Genomic DNA, 13,506 nt, shown 5'->3' on the forward strand with positions numbered 1-13,506 from the left:
TGTTACTGGGTGTCAGTGTGTGTCTTTCTGACTTGGTGTCAGTGTATGTCTGTATTACTTGGTGTAAGTGTGTGCCTGTGTTACTGGGTATCAGTGTCTGTCTTTGTTACTTGGTGTCAGTGTTTGTCTGTGTAACTTGGAGTAAGTGTGTGTCTGTGTTAATTGGTGTCCGTGTGTGTCTGTGTTGCTGGGTGTCCGAGCATGTCTTTGTTACTTGGTGCCAGTGTATATCTGTATTACTTGGTGTAAGTGTGTGTCTTTGTTACTTGCTGTAATTGTTAGTCTTTGTTACTTGGTGTCAGTGTATGTCTGTGTTACTTGGTGAAAGTGTATGTCTTTGTTACTTGGTGTAAGTGTGTGTCTGTGTTCCTGGCTATCAGTGTATGTCTTTGTTACTTGGTGTCAGTGTATGTCTGTGTTACTTGGTGTAAGTGTGTTTCTGTGTTACTGGGTATCAGTGTATGTCTTTGTTACTTGGTGTCAGTTTATGTCTGTGTAACTTGGTGTAAGTGTGTGTCTGTGTTACTCGTTGTCAGTGGGTGTCTGTGTTACTTGGTGTAAGTGTGTGTCTTTGTTACTTGGTGTCCGTGTGTGTCTGTGCTACTGGGTGTCAGTGTATGTCTTTGTTACTGGGTATCAGTGTATGTCTTTGTTACTTGGTGTAATTGTGTGTCTGTGTTACTGGGATTCAGTGTCTGTCTTTGTTACTTGGTGTAAGTGTGTGTCTTTGTTCCTTGGTGTCCGTGTGTGTCTGTGTTACTGGGTGTCAGTGCATGTCTTTGTTACTTGGTTACAGTGTATATCTGTGTTACTTGGTGTAAGTGTGTGTCTGTGTTCCTGGCTATCAGTGAATGTCTTTGTTACTTGGTGTCAGTGTATGTCTGTGTTACTTGGTGTAAGTGTGTTTCTGTGTTACTGGGTATCAGTGTATGTCTTTGTTACTTGGTGTCAGTGTATGTCTGTGTAACTTGGTGTAAGTGTGTGTCTGTGTTACTGGGTGTCAGTGTGTGTCTGTGTTACTGGGTATCAGTGTATGTCTTTGTGGCTTGGTATCAGTGTATGTCTGTGTTACTTGGTGTAAGTGTGCGTCTGTGTTACTGGGTGTCAGTGTGTGTCTGTGTTACTTGGTGTAAGTGGGTGTCTTTGTTACTTTGTGTCCGTGTGTGTCTGTGTTCCTGGGTGTCAGTGTATGTCTTTGTTACTCGGTGTAAGTGTGTGTCTGTGTTACTTGGTGTAAGTGTGTGTCTTTGTTACTTGGTGTCAGTGTATGACTGTGTTACTTCGTGTAAGTGTATGTCTTTGTTACTGGGTATCAGTGTATGTCTTTGTTACTTGGTGTAATTGTGTGTCTGTGTTACTGGGATTCAGTGTCAGTCTTTGTTACTTGGTGTAAGTGTGTGTCTTTGTTCCTTGGTGTACGTGTGTGTCTGTGTTACTGGGTGTCAGTGCATGTCTTTGTTACTTGCTTCCAGTGTATATCTGTGTTACTTGGTGTAAGTGTGTGTCTTTCTTACTTCGTGTAATTGTATGTCTTTGTTACTTGGTGTCAGTGTAGATCTGTGTTACTTGGTGTAAGTGTATGTCTTTGTTACTTGGTGTAAGTGTGTGTCTGTGTTACTTGGTGTCAGTGTGTGTATGTGTTCCTGGGTATCATTGTATGTCTTTGTTACTGGGTGTCAGTGCATGTGTTTGTTACTTGGTGCCAGTGTATATCTGTGTTACTTGGTGCAAGTGTGTGTCTTTGTTACTTGGTGTAATTGTATGTCTTTGTTACTTGGTGTCAGTGTATGTCTGTGTTACTGGGTGTCAGTGCATGTCTTTGTTACTTGGTGCCAGTGTATATCTGTGTTACTTGGTGTAAGTGTGTGTCTGTGTCACTTGTCGTAAGTGTGTGTCTGTGTTACTTGGCGTAAGTGTGTGTCTGTGTTCCTGGTTATCAGTGTATGTCTTTGTTACTTGGTTTCAGTGTATTTCGCTGTTACTTGGTGTAAGTGTGTGTCTGTGTTACTGGTTATCAGTATATGTCTTTGTTACTTGGTGTGAGTGTATGTCTGTGTTACTTGGTGTAAGATTATGTCTGTGTTACTTGGTGTAAGTGTGTGTCTGTGTTCCTGGGTATCAGTGTATGTCTTTGTTACTTGGTGTCAGTGTATGTCTGTGTTACTTGGTAAAGTGTGTGTCTGTGTTACTTGGTGTCAGTGTGTGTCTGAGTTACTTGGTGTAAGTGTGTGTCTTTGTTACTTGGTGTCCGTGTGTGTCTTTGTTCCTGGGTGTCATTGTATGTCTTTGTTACTTGGTGTCGGTGTATGTCTTTGTTACTGTTAATTAGGGTTTCTCTGTGTTACTGGGTGTCAGTGTCTGACTTTGTTAATTGGTGTAAGTGTATGTCTGTGTTACTTGGTGTAAGTGTGTGTCTTTGTTAATTGGTGTCCGTGTGTGTCTGTGTTACTGGGTGTCAGTGCATGTCTTTGTTACTTGGTGCCAGTGTATATCTGTGTTACTTGGTGTAAGTGTGCGTCTTTGTTACTTGGTGTAATTGTATGTATTTGTTACTTGGTGTCAGTGTATGTCTGTGTTACTTGGTGTAAGTGTATGTCTTAGTTACTTGGTCTAAGTGTGTGTCTGTGTTACTTGGTGTAAGTGTGTGTCTGTGTTCCTGGGTATCAGTGTATGTCTTTGTTACTTGGTGTCAGTGTATGTCTGTGTTACTTGGTGTAAGTGTGTGTCTGTGTTACTGGGTATCAGTGTTTGTCTTTGTTACTTGGTGTCAGTGTATGTCTGTGTTACTTGGTCAAGTGTGTGTCTGTGTTACTTGGTGTAAGTGTGTGTCTTTGTTACTTGGTTTCAGTGTGTGTCTGTGTTACTGGGTGTGATTGTATGTCTTTGTTACTGGGTGTCATTGTATGAGTTTGTTACTGTTTATTCGCGTTTCTCTGTGTTACTGGGTATCAGTGTCTTTCTTTTTTAATTGGTGTAAGTGTGAGTCTTTGTTACTTGGTGTAATTGTATGTATTTGTTACTTGGTGTCAGTGTATGTCTGTGTTACTTGTTGTAATTGTATGTCTTTGTTAGTTGGTGTAAGTGTGTTTCTGTGTTACTTGGTGTAAGTGTGTGTCTTTGATACTTGGTGTAAGTGTGTTTCTGTGTTACTTGGTGTAAGTGTGTGTCTTTGTTACTTGGTGTCCGTGTGTGTCTGTGTTCCTTGGTGTCAGTGCATGTCTTTGTTACTTGGTGTCAGTGCATGTCTTTGTTAATTGCTGTCAGTGTGGATCTGTGTTCCTGGGTATCAGTGTATGTCTCTGTATCTTGGTATCAGTGTATGTCTTTATTACTGGGTGTCAGTGTGTGTCTGTGTTACTGGGTATCAGTGTAAGTCTTTGTGACTTTGTATCAGTGTATGTCTTTGTTCCTGGGTGTCTGTGTGTTTTTGTGTTACTGGGTATCAGTGTATGTCTTTGTGACTTGGTATCAGTGTATGTCTTTGTTACTGGGTGTCAGTGTGTGTCTGTGTTCCTGGGTATCAGTGTATGTCTTTGTGACTTGGTGTCAGTGTATGTCTTTGTTACTGTGTGTCAGTGTGTGTCTTTGTGACTTGGTGTCAGTGTATGTCTTTGTTACTTGATGTCGGTGAGAGTCTGTGATACTGGGTATCAGTGTATGTCTTTGTTACTTGGTGTCAGTGTTTGTCTGTGTTACTTGGTGTAAGTGTGTGTCTGTGAATCAGTGTCTGTCTTTGTGACTTGTTGTCAGTGTATGTCTTTGTTACTGGGTGTCAGTGTGTGTCTTTGTGACTTGGTGTCAGTGTATGTCTGTGTTACTGGGGGTCAGTGTGTGTCTGTGTTACTGGGGGTCAATGTGTGTTTCTAACTGGGTGTCAGTGTGTGTCTGTGTTACTGGGTATCAGTGTATGTCTTTGTTACTTGGTGTCAGTGTATGTCTGTGATACTTGGTGTAAGTGCATGTCCTTGTTACTTGGTGTAAGTGTGTGTCTGTGTTACTTGGTGTAAGTGTGTGTCTGTGTTCATGGGTATCATTGTCTGTCTTTGTTACTTCGTGTCAGTGTATGTCTGTGTTACTTGGTGTAAGTGTGTGTCTGTGTTACTGGGTGGCAGTGTGTGTCTGTGTTACTTTGTGTAAGTGTGTGTCTTTGTTACTTGGTGTCCGTGTGTATCTGTGTTACTTGGTGTAAGTGTGTGTCTGTGTTACTGGGTATCAGTGTATGTCTTTGTTACTTGGTGTCAGTGTATGTCTGTGTTACTTGGTGTAAGTGTGTGTCTGTGTTACTGTGTATCAGTGTATGTCTTTGTTACTTGGTGTCAGTGTATGTCCATGTTACTTGGTGTAAGTGTGTGTCTGTGTTACTGGGTGGCAGTGTGTGTCTGTGTTACTTTGTGTAAGTGTGTGTCTTTGTTACTTGGTGTCCGTGTGTGTCTGTGGTACTGGGTGTTAGTGCATGTCTTTGTTACTTGTTGCCATTGTATATCTGTGTTACTTGGTGTAAGTGTGTGTCTTTGTTACTTGGTGTCAGTGTATGTCTTTGTTACTTGGTGTCAGTGTATGTCTTTGTTCCTTGGTGTCTGCGTATGTATTTGTTACTTGGTGACAGGGTGCGTCTGTGTTACTGGGTATCAGTGTATGTCTTTGTGACTTGGTATCAGTGTATGTCTTTGTTACTGGGTGTCAGTGTGTGTCTGTGTTACTGGGTATCAGTGTATGTCTTTGTTACTTGGTAACAGTGTATGTCTTTGTTACTGGGTTTCAGTGAGTGTCTGTGTGACTGGGTATCAGTGTATGTCATTGTGACTTGGTGTCAGTGTATGTCTTTGTTACTGGGTGTCAGTGTGTGTCTTTGTGATTGGTGTCAGTGTATGTCTGTGTTACTTGGTGTAAGTGTGTGTCTGTGTTACTGGGTGTCAGTGTATGTCTTTGTTACTTGGTGTCAGTGTATGTCTGCGTTACTTGGGATAAGTATGTGTCTGTGTTACTGGGTGTCAGAGTGTGTCTGTGTTACTTGGTGTAAGTCTATGTCTTTGTTACTTCGTGTCCGTGTGTGTCTGTGTTACTGGGTGTCAGTGTATATATTTGTTACTGGGTGTAAGTGTGTGTCTGTGTTACTGGCTATCAGTGTAATTCTTTGTTACTTGGTGTCAGTGTATGTCTGTGTTACTTGGTGTAAGTGTGTGTCTATGTATCAGTGTATTTCTTAGTGACTTGGTGTCAGTGTATGTCTTTGTTACTGGGTGTCAGTGTATGTCTTTGTGACTTGGTGTCAGTGTATGTCTGTGTTAGTGGGGGTCAGTGTGTGTCTGTGATACTGGGGGTCAGTGTGTGTTTCTAACTGGATGTCAGTTTGTGTCTGTGTTACTTGGTATCAGTGTATGTCTTTGTTACTTGGTGTCAGTGCATATCTTTGTTACTTGGTGTAAGTGTATGTCTTTGTTACTTGGTGTAAGTGTGTGTCTGTGTTACTTGGTGTAAGTGTGTGTCTGTGTTCCTGGGTATCATTGTATTTCTCTGTTACTTGGTGTCAGTGTATGACTGTGTTACTTGGTGTACGTGTGTGTCTTTGTTAATTGGTGTCCGTGTGTGACTGTGTTACTGGGTGTCAGTGTATGTCTTTGTTACTGGGTGTCAGTGTATGTCTTTGTTACTTGGTGTCAGTGTATGTCTGTGTTACTTGGTGTAAGTGCATGTCTTTGTTACTTGGTGTAAGTGTGTGTCTGTGTTCATGGGTATCATTGTCTGTCTTTGTTACTTCGTGTCAGTGTATGTCTGAGTTACTTGGTGTAAGTGTGTGTCTGTGTTACTGGGTATCAGTGTATGTCTTTGTTACTTGGTGTCAGTGTATGTCTGTGTTACTTGTTGTCAGTGTGTGTATGTGTTACTGGGTGTCAGTGTGTGTCTGTGTTACTTGGTGTAAGTGAGTGTCTTTGTCACTTGGTGTCCGTGTGTGTCTGTGTTACTGGGTGTCAGTGTATATATTTGTTACTGGGTGTAAGTGTGTGTCTGTGTTACTGGCTATCAGTGTATGTCTTTGTTACTTGGTGTCAGTGTATGTCTGTGTTACTTGGTGTAAGTGTGTGTCTATGTATCAGTGTATTTCTTAGTGACTTGGTGTCAGTGTATGTCTTTGTTACTGGGTGTCAGTGTATGTCTTTGTTACTGGGGGTCAGTGTGTGTCTGTGATACTGGGGGTCAGTGTGTGTTTCTAACTGGATGTCAGTTTGTGTCTGTGTTACTTGGTATCAGTGTATGTCTTTGTTACTTGGTGTCAGTGTATATCTTTGTTACTTGGTGTAAGTGTATGTCTTTGTTACTTGGTGTAAGTGTGTGTCTGTGTTACTTGGTGTAAGTGTGTGTCTTTGTTCCTGGGTATCATTGTATTTCTTTGTTACTTGGTGTCAGTGTATGACTGTGTTACTTGGTGTACGTGTGTGTCTTTGTTAATTGGTGTCCGTGTGTGACTGTGTTACTGGGTGTCAGTGTATGTCTTTGTTACTGGGTGTCAGTGTATGTCTTTGTTACTTGGTGTCAGTGTATGTCTGTGTTACTTGGTGTAAGTGCATGTCTTTGTTACTTGGTGTAAGTGAGTGTCTGTGTTCATGGGTATCATTGTCTGTCTTTGTTACTTCGTGTCAGTGTATGTCTGTGTTACTTGGTGTAAGTGTGTGTCTGTGTTACTGGGTGGCAGTGTGTGTCTGTGTTACTTTGTGTAAGTGTGTGTCTTTGTTACTTGGTGTCCGTGTGTATCTGTGTTACTTGGTGTAAGTGTGTGTCTGTGTTACTGGGTATCAGTGTATGTCTTTGTTACTTGGTGTCAGTGTATGTCTGTGTTACTTGGTGTAAGTGTGTGTCTGTGTTACTGTGTATCAGTGTATGTCTTTGTTACTTGGTGTCCGCGTGTGCCTGTGTTACTGGGTGTCAGTGTATGTTTTTGTTACTGGGTGGCAGTTTGTGTCTGTGTTACTTTGTGTAAGTGTGTGTCTTTGTTACTTGGTGTCCGTGTGTGTCTGTGGTACTGGGTGTTAGTGCATGTCTTTGTTACTTGTTGCCATTGTATATCTGTGTTACTTGGTGTAAGTGTGTGTCTTTGTTACTTGGTGTCAGTGTATGTCTGTTTTACTTGGTGTAAGTGTATGTCTGTGTTACTTGGAGTAAGTGTGTGTCTGTGTTCCTGGGCATCAGTGTATGTCTTTGTTACTTGGTGTCAGTGTATGTCTGAGTTACTTGGTGTAAGTGTGTGTCTGTGTTACTGGGTATCAGTGTATGTCTTTGTTACTTGGTGTCAGTGTATGTCTGTGTTACTTGTTGTCAGTGTGTGTCTGTGTTACTGGGTGTCAGTGTGTGTCTGTGTTACTTGGTGTAAGTGAGTGTCTTTGTCACTTGGTGTCCGCGTGTGCCTGTGTTACTGGGTGTCAGTGTATGTTTTTGTTACTGGGTGTCAGTGTATGTCTTTGTTATTTGGTGTAAGTGTGTGTCTGTGTTACTGGGTATCAGTGTCTGTCTTTGTTACTTGGTGTAAGTGTGTGTCTGTGTTACTTGGTGTAAGTGTGTGTCTTTGTTACTTGGTGTAAGTGTATGTCTTTGTTACTTGGTGTCTGCGTATGTATTTGTTACTTGGTGACAGGGTGTGTCTGTGTTACTGGGTATCAGTGTATGTTTTTGTGACTTGGTATCAGTGTATGTCTTTGTTACTGGGTGTCAGTGTGTGTCTGTGTTACTGGGTATCAGTGTATGTCTTTGTTACTTGGTAACAGTGTATGTCTTTGTTACTGGGTTTCAGTGAGTGTCTGTGTTACTGGGTATCAGTGTATGTCATTGTGACTTGGTGTCAGTGTATGTCTTTGTTACTGGGTGTCAGTGTGTGTCTTTGTGATTGGTGTCATTGTATGTCTGTGTTACTTGGTGTAAGTGTGTGTCTGTGTTACTGGGTGTCAGTGTATGTCTTTGTTACTTGGTGTCAGTGTATGTCTGCGTTACTTGGGGTAAGTATGTGTCAGTGTTACTGGGTGTCAGAGTGTGTCTGTGTTACTTGGTGTAAGTCTATGTCTTTGTTACTTCGTGTCCGTGTGTGTCTGTGTTACTGGGTGTCAGTGTATATATTTGTTACTGGGTGTAAGTGTGTGTCTGTGTTACTGGCTATCAGTGTATGTCTTTGTTACTTGGTGTCAGTGTATGTCTGTGTTACTTGGTGTAAGTGTGTGTCTGTGATACTGGGGGTCAGTGTGTGTTTCTAACTGGATGTCAGTTTGTGTCTGTGTTACTTGGTATCAGTGTATGTCTTTGTTACTTGGTGTCAGTGTATGTCTTTGTTACTTGGTGTAAGTGTGTGTCTGTGTTATTTGGTGTAAGTGTGTGTCTGTGTTCCTGGGTATCATTGTATTTCTTTGTTACTTGGTGTCAGTGTATGACTGTGTTACTTGGTGTACGTGTGTGTCTTTGTTAATTGGTGTCCGTGTGTGTCTGAGTTACTGGGTGTCAGTGTATGTCTTTGTTACTGGGTGTCAGTGTATGTCTTTGTGACTTGGTGTAAGTGTGTGTCTGTGTTACCGGGTATCACTGTCTGTCTTTGTTACTTGGTGTAAGTGTGTGTCTGTGTTACTGGGTATCAGTGTATGTCTTTGTGACTTGGTATCAGTGTATGTCTTTGTTCCTGGGTGTCAGTGTGTGCCTGTGTTACTAGGTATCAGTGTATGTCTTTCTGACTTTGTATCAGTGTATGTCTTTGTTACTGGGTGTCTTTGTGTGTCTTTGTGACTTGGTGACAGTGTATGTCTGTGTTACATGGTGTAAGTGTGTGTCTGTGTTACTGGGTTTCAGTGTATGTCTTTGTTACTTGGTGTCAGTGTATGTCAAAATACTTGGTGTAAGTGTATGTCTTTGTTACTTGGTGTAATTGTCTGTCTTTGTTACTTGGTGTAAGTGTATGTCTTTGATACTTGATGTCAGTGTATGCCTTTGTTACTTGGTGTCAGTGTATGTCTGTGTTACTTGGTGTAAGTGTGTGTCTTTGTTACTTGGTGTAAGTGTTGTCTTTGTTACTTGGTGTCAGTGCATGTCTTTGTTACTTGGTGTCGGTGTGTGTCTTTGTTACTGGGTATCAGTGTATGTCTTTGTGACTTGGTATCTGTGTATGTCTTTGTTCCTGGGTGTCAGTGTGTGCCTGTGTTACGAGGTATCAGTGTATGTCTTTGTGACTTTGTATCAGTGTATGTCTTTGTTACTGGGTGTCAGTGTGTTTCTGTGTTACTGGGTATCAGTGTATGTCTTTGTGACTTGGTATCAGTGTATGTCATTATTACTGGGTGTCATTGTGTGTCTGTGTTCCTCGGTATCAGTGTATGACTTTGTGACTTGGTGTCAGTGTATGTCTTTGTTACTGGGTGTCAGTGTGTGCCTTTGTGACTTGGTGTCAGTGTATGTCTTTGTTACTTGATGTAAGTGTGTGTCTGTGATACTGGGTATAAGTGTATGTCTTTGTTTCTTGGAGTCAGTGTATGTCTGTGTTACTTAGTGTAAGTGCGTGTCTGTGTATCAGTGTATGTCTTTGTGACTTGGTGTCAGTGTATGTGTTTGTTACTTGTTGTCAGTGTGTGTCTTTGTGACTTGGTGTCAGTGTATGTCTGTGTTACTGGGGGTCAGTTTGTGTCTGTTACTGGCGGTCAGTGTGTGTTTCTAACTGGGTGTCAGTGTGTGTCTGTGTTACTGGGTATCAGAGTATGTCTTTGTTACTTGGTGTCAGTGTATGTCTGTGTTACTTGGTGTAAGTGTATGTCTTTGTTACTTGGTGTAAGTGAGTGTCAGTGTTAGTTGGTGTAAGTGTGTGTCTGTGTTCCTGGGTATCATTGTATGTCTTTGTTACTTGGTGTCAGTGTATGTCTGTGTTACTTGGTGTCCGTGTGTGTCTGTGTTACTGGGTGTTAGTGCATGTCTTTGTTACTTGTTGCCTTTGTATATCTGTGTTACTTGGTGTAAGTGGGTGTCTTTGTTACTTGGTGTAATTGTATGTCTTTGTTACTTGGTGTCAGTGTATGTCTGTGTTCCTGGGTATCAGTGTATGTCTTTGTTACTTGGTTTCAGTGTATGTCTGTGTTACTTGGTGTAAGTGTGTGTCTGTGTGACTGGGTATCAGTGTATGTCTTTGTTACTTGGTGTCAGTGTGTGTCTGTGTTACTTGGTGTAAGTGTGTGTCTTTGTTACTTGGTGTCCGTGTGTGTCTGTGTTACTGGGTGTCAGTGTATGTCTTTGTTACTTGGTGTAAGTGTGTCTCTGTGTTACTGGGTATCAGTGTCTGACTTTGTTAATTGGTGTAAGTGCATGTCTGTGTTACTTGGTGTAAGTGTGTGTCTTTGTTACTTGGTGTCCGTGTGTGTCTGTGTTACTGGGTGTCATTGTATGTCTTTGTTACTTGGTGTCGGTGTATGTCTTTGTTACTGTTTATTAGTGTTTCTCTGTGTTACTGGGTGTCAGTGTATGTCTTTGTTACTTGGTGTAAGTGTGTCTCTGTGTTACTGGGTATCAGTGTCTGACTTTGTTAATTGGTGTAAGTGTATGTCTGTGTTACTTGGTGTAAGTGTGTGTCTTTGTTACTTGTTGTCCGTGTGTGTCTGTGTTACTGGGTGTAAGTGCATGTCTTTGTTACTTGGTGCAAGTGTATATCTGTGTTACTTGGTGTAAGTGTGTGTCTTTGTTACTTGGTGTAATTGTATGTATTTGTTACTTGGCGTCAGTGTATGTCTGTGTTACTTGGTGTAAGTGTATGTCTTTGTTACTTGGTCTAAGTGTGTGTCTGTGTTACTTGGTGTAAGTGTGTGTCTGTGTTCCTGGGTATCAGTGTATGTCTTTGTTACTTGGTGTCAGTGTATGTCTGTGTTACTTGGTGTAAGTGTCTGCCTGTGTTACTGGGTATCAGTGTATGTCTTTGTGACTTTGTATCAGTGTATGTCTTTGTTACTGGGTGTCAGTGTGTTTCTGTGTTACTGGGTATCAGTGTATGTCTTTGTGACTTGGTATCAGTGTATGTCATTATTACTGGGTGTCATTGTGTGTCTGTGTTCCTGGGTATCAGTGTATGACTTTGTGACTTGGTGTCAGTGTATGTCTTTGTTACTGGGTGTCAGTGTGTGCCTTTGTGACTTGGTGTCAGTGTATGTCTTTGTTACTTGATGTAAGTGTGTGTCTGTGATACTGGGTATAAGTGTATGTCTTTGTTTCTTGGAGTCAGTGTATGTCTGTGTTACTTAGTGTAAGTGCGTGTCTGTGTATCAGTGTATGTCTTTGTGACTTGGTGTCAGTGTATGTGTTTGTTACTTGTTGTCAGTGTGTGTCTTTGTGACTTGGTGTCAGTGTATGTCTGTGTTACTGGGGGTCAGTTTGTGTCTGTTACTGGCGGTCAGTGTGTGTTTCTAACTGGGTGTCAGTGTGTGTCTGTGTTACTGGGTATCAGAGTATGTCTTTGTTACTTGGTGTCAGTGTATGTCTGTGTTACTTGGTGTAAGTGTATGTCTTTGTTACTTGGTGTAAGTGAGTGTCAGTGTTAGTTGGTGTAAGTGTGTGTCTGTGTTCCTGGGTATCATTGTATGTCTTTGTTACTTGGTGTCAGTGTATGTCTGTGTTACTTGGTGTCCGTGTGTGTCTGTGTTACTGGGTGTTAGTGCATGTCTTTGTTACTTGTTGCCTTTGTATATCTGTGTTACTTGGTGTAAGTGGGTGTCTTTGTTACTTGGTGTAATTGTATGTCTTTGTTACTTGGTGTCAGTGTATGTCTGTGTTCCTGGGTATCAGTGTATGTCTTTGTTACTTGGTTTCAGTGTATGTCTGTGTTACTTGGTGTAAGTGTGTGTCTGTGTGACTGGGTATCAGTGTATGTCTTTGTTACTTGGTGTCAGTGTGTGTCTGTGTTACTTGGTGTAAGTGTGTGTCTTTGTTACTTGGTGTCCGTGTGTGTCTGTGTTACTGGGTGTCAGTGTATGTCTTTGTTACTTGGTGTAAGTGTGTCTCTGTGTTACTGGGTATCAGTGTCTGACTTTGTTAATTGGTGTAAGTGTATGTCTGTGTTACTTGGTGTAAGTGTGTGTCTTTGTTACTTGGTGTCCGTGTTTGTCTGTGTTACTGGGTGTCATTGTATGTCTTTGTTACTTGGTGTCGGTGTATGTCTTTGTTACTGTTTATTAGTGTTTCTCTGTGTTACTGGGTGTCAGTGTATGTCTTTGTTACTTGGTGTAAGTGTGTCTCTGTGTTACTGGGTATCAGTGTCTGACTTTGTTAATTGGTGTAAGTGTATGTCTGTGTTACTTGGTGTAAGTGTGTGTCTTTGTTACTTGTTGTCCGTGTGTGTCTGTGTTACTGGGTGTCAGTGCATGTCTTTGTTACTTGGTGCAAGTGTATATCTGTGTTACTTGGTGTAAGTGTGTGTCTTTGTTACTTGGTGTAATTGTATGTATTTGTTACTTGGCGTCAGTGTATGTCTTTGTTACTTGGTGTAAGTGTGTCTCTGTGTTACTGGGTATCAGTGTCTGACTTTGTTAATTGGTGTAAGTGTATGTCTGTGTTACTTGGTGTAAGTGTGTGTCTTTGTTACTTGGTGTAAGTGTGTGTCTGTGTTCCTGGGTATCAGTGTATGTCTTTGTTACTTGGTGTCAGTGTATGTCTGTGTTACTTGGTGTAACTGTCTGCCTGTGTTACTGGGTATCAGTGTATGTCTTTGTTACTTGGTGTCAGTGCATGTCTGTGTTACTTGGTCAAGTGTGTGTCTGTGTTACTGGGTGTCAGTGTGTGTCTGTGTTACTTGGTGTAAGTGTGTGTCTTTGTTACTGAGTGTCATTGTATGTCTTTGTTACTTGGTGCAAGTGTATATCTGTGTTACTTGGTGTAAGTGTGTGTCTTTGTTACTTGGTGTCTGTGTATGTCTTTGTTCCTGTTTATTAGTGTTTCTCTGTGTTACTGGGTGTCAGTGTATGTCTTTGTTACTTGGTGCAAGTGTATATCTGTGTTACTTGGTGTAAGTGTGTGTCTTTGTTACTTGGTGTAATTGTATGTATTTGTTACTTGGTGTCAGTGTATGTCTGTGTTACTTGGTGTAAGTGTATGTCTGTGTTACTTGTTGTAATTGTATGTCTTTGTTACTTGGTGTCAGTGTATGTCTGTGTTACTTGTTGTAATTGTATGTCTTTGTTACTTGGTGTAAGTGTGTGGCTGTGTTACTTGGTGTAAGTGTGTGTCTGTGATACTGGGTATAAGTGTATGTCTTTGTTTCTTGGAGTCAGTGTATGTCTGTGTTACTTAGTGTAAGTGCGTGTCTGTGTATCAGTGTATGTCTTTGTGACTTGGTGTCAGTGTATGTGTTTGTTACTTGTTGTCAGTGTGTGTCTTTGTGACTTGGTGTCAGTGTATGTCTGTGTTACTGGGGGTCAGTTTGTGTCTGTTACTGGCGGTCAGTGTGTGTTTCTAACTGGGTGTCAGTGTGTGTCTGTGTTACTGGGTATCAGAGTATGTCTTTGTTACTTG

Source organism: Heterodontus francisci, unplaced genomic scaffold (assembly GCF_036365525.1).
Source record: "Heterodontus francisci isolate sHetFra1 unplaced genomic scaffold, sHetFra1.hap1 HAP1_SCAFFOLD_86, whole genome shotgun sequence".
Lineage (NCBI taxonomy): Eukaryota > Metazoa > Chordata > Chondrichthyes > Heterodontiformes > Heterodontidae > Heterodontus > Heterodontus francisci.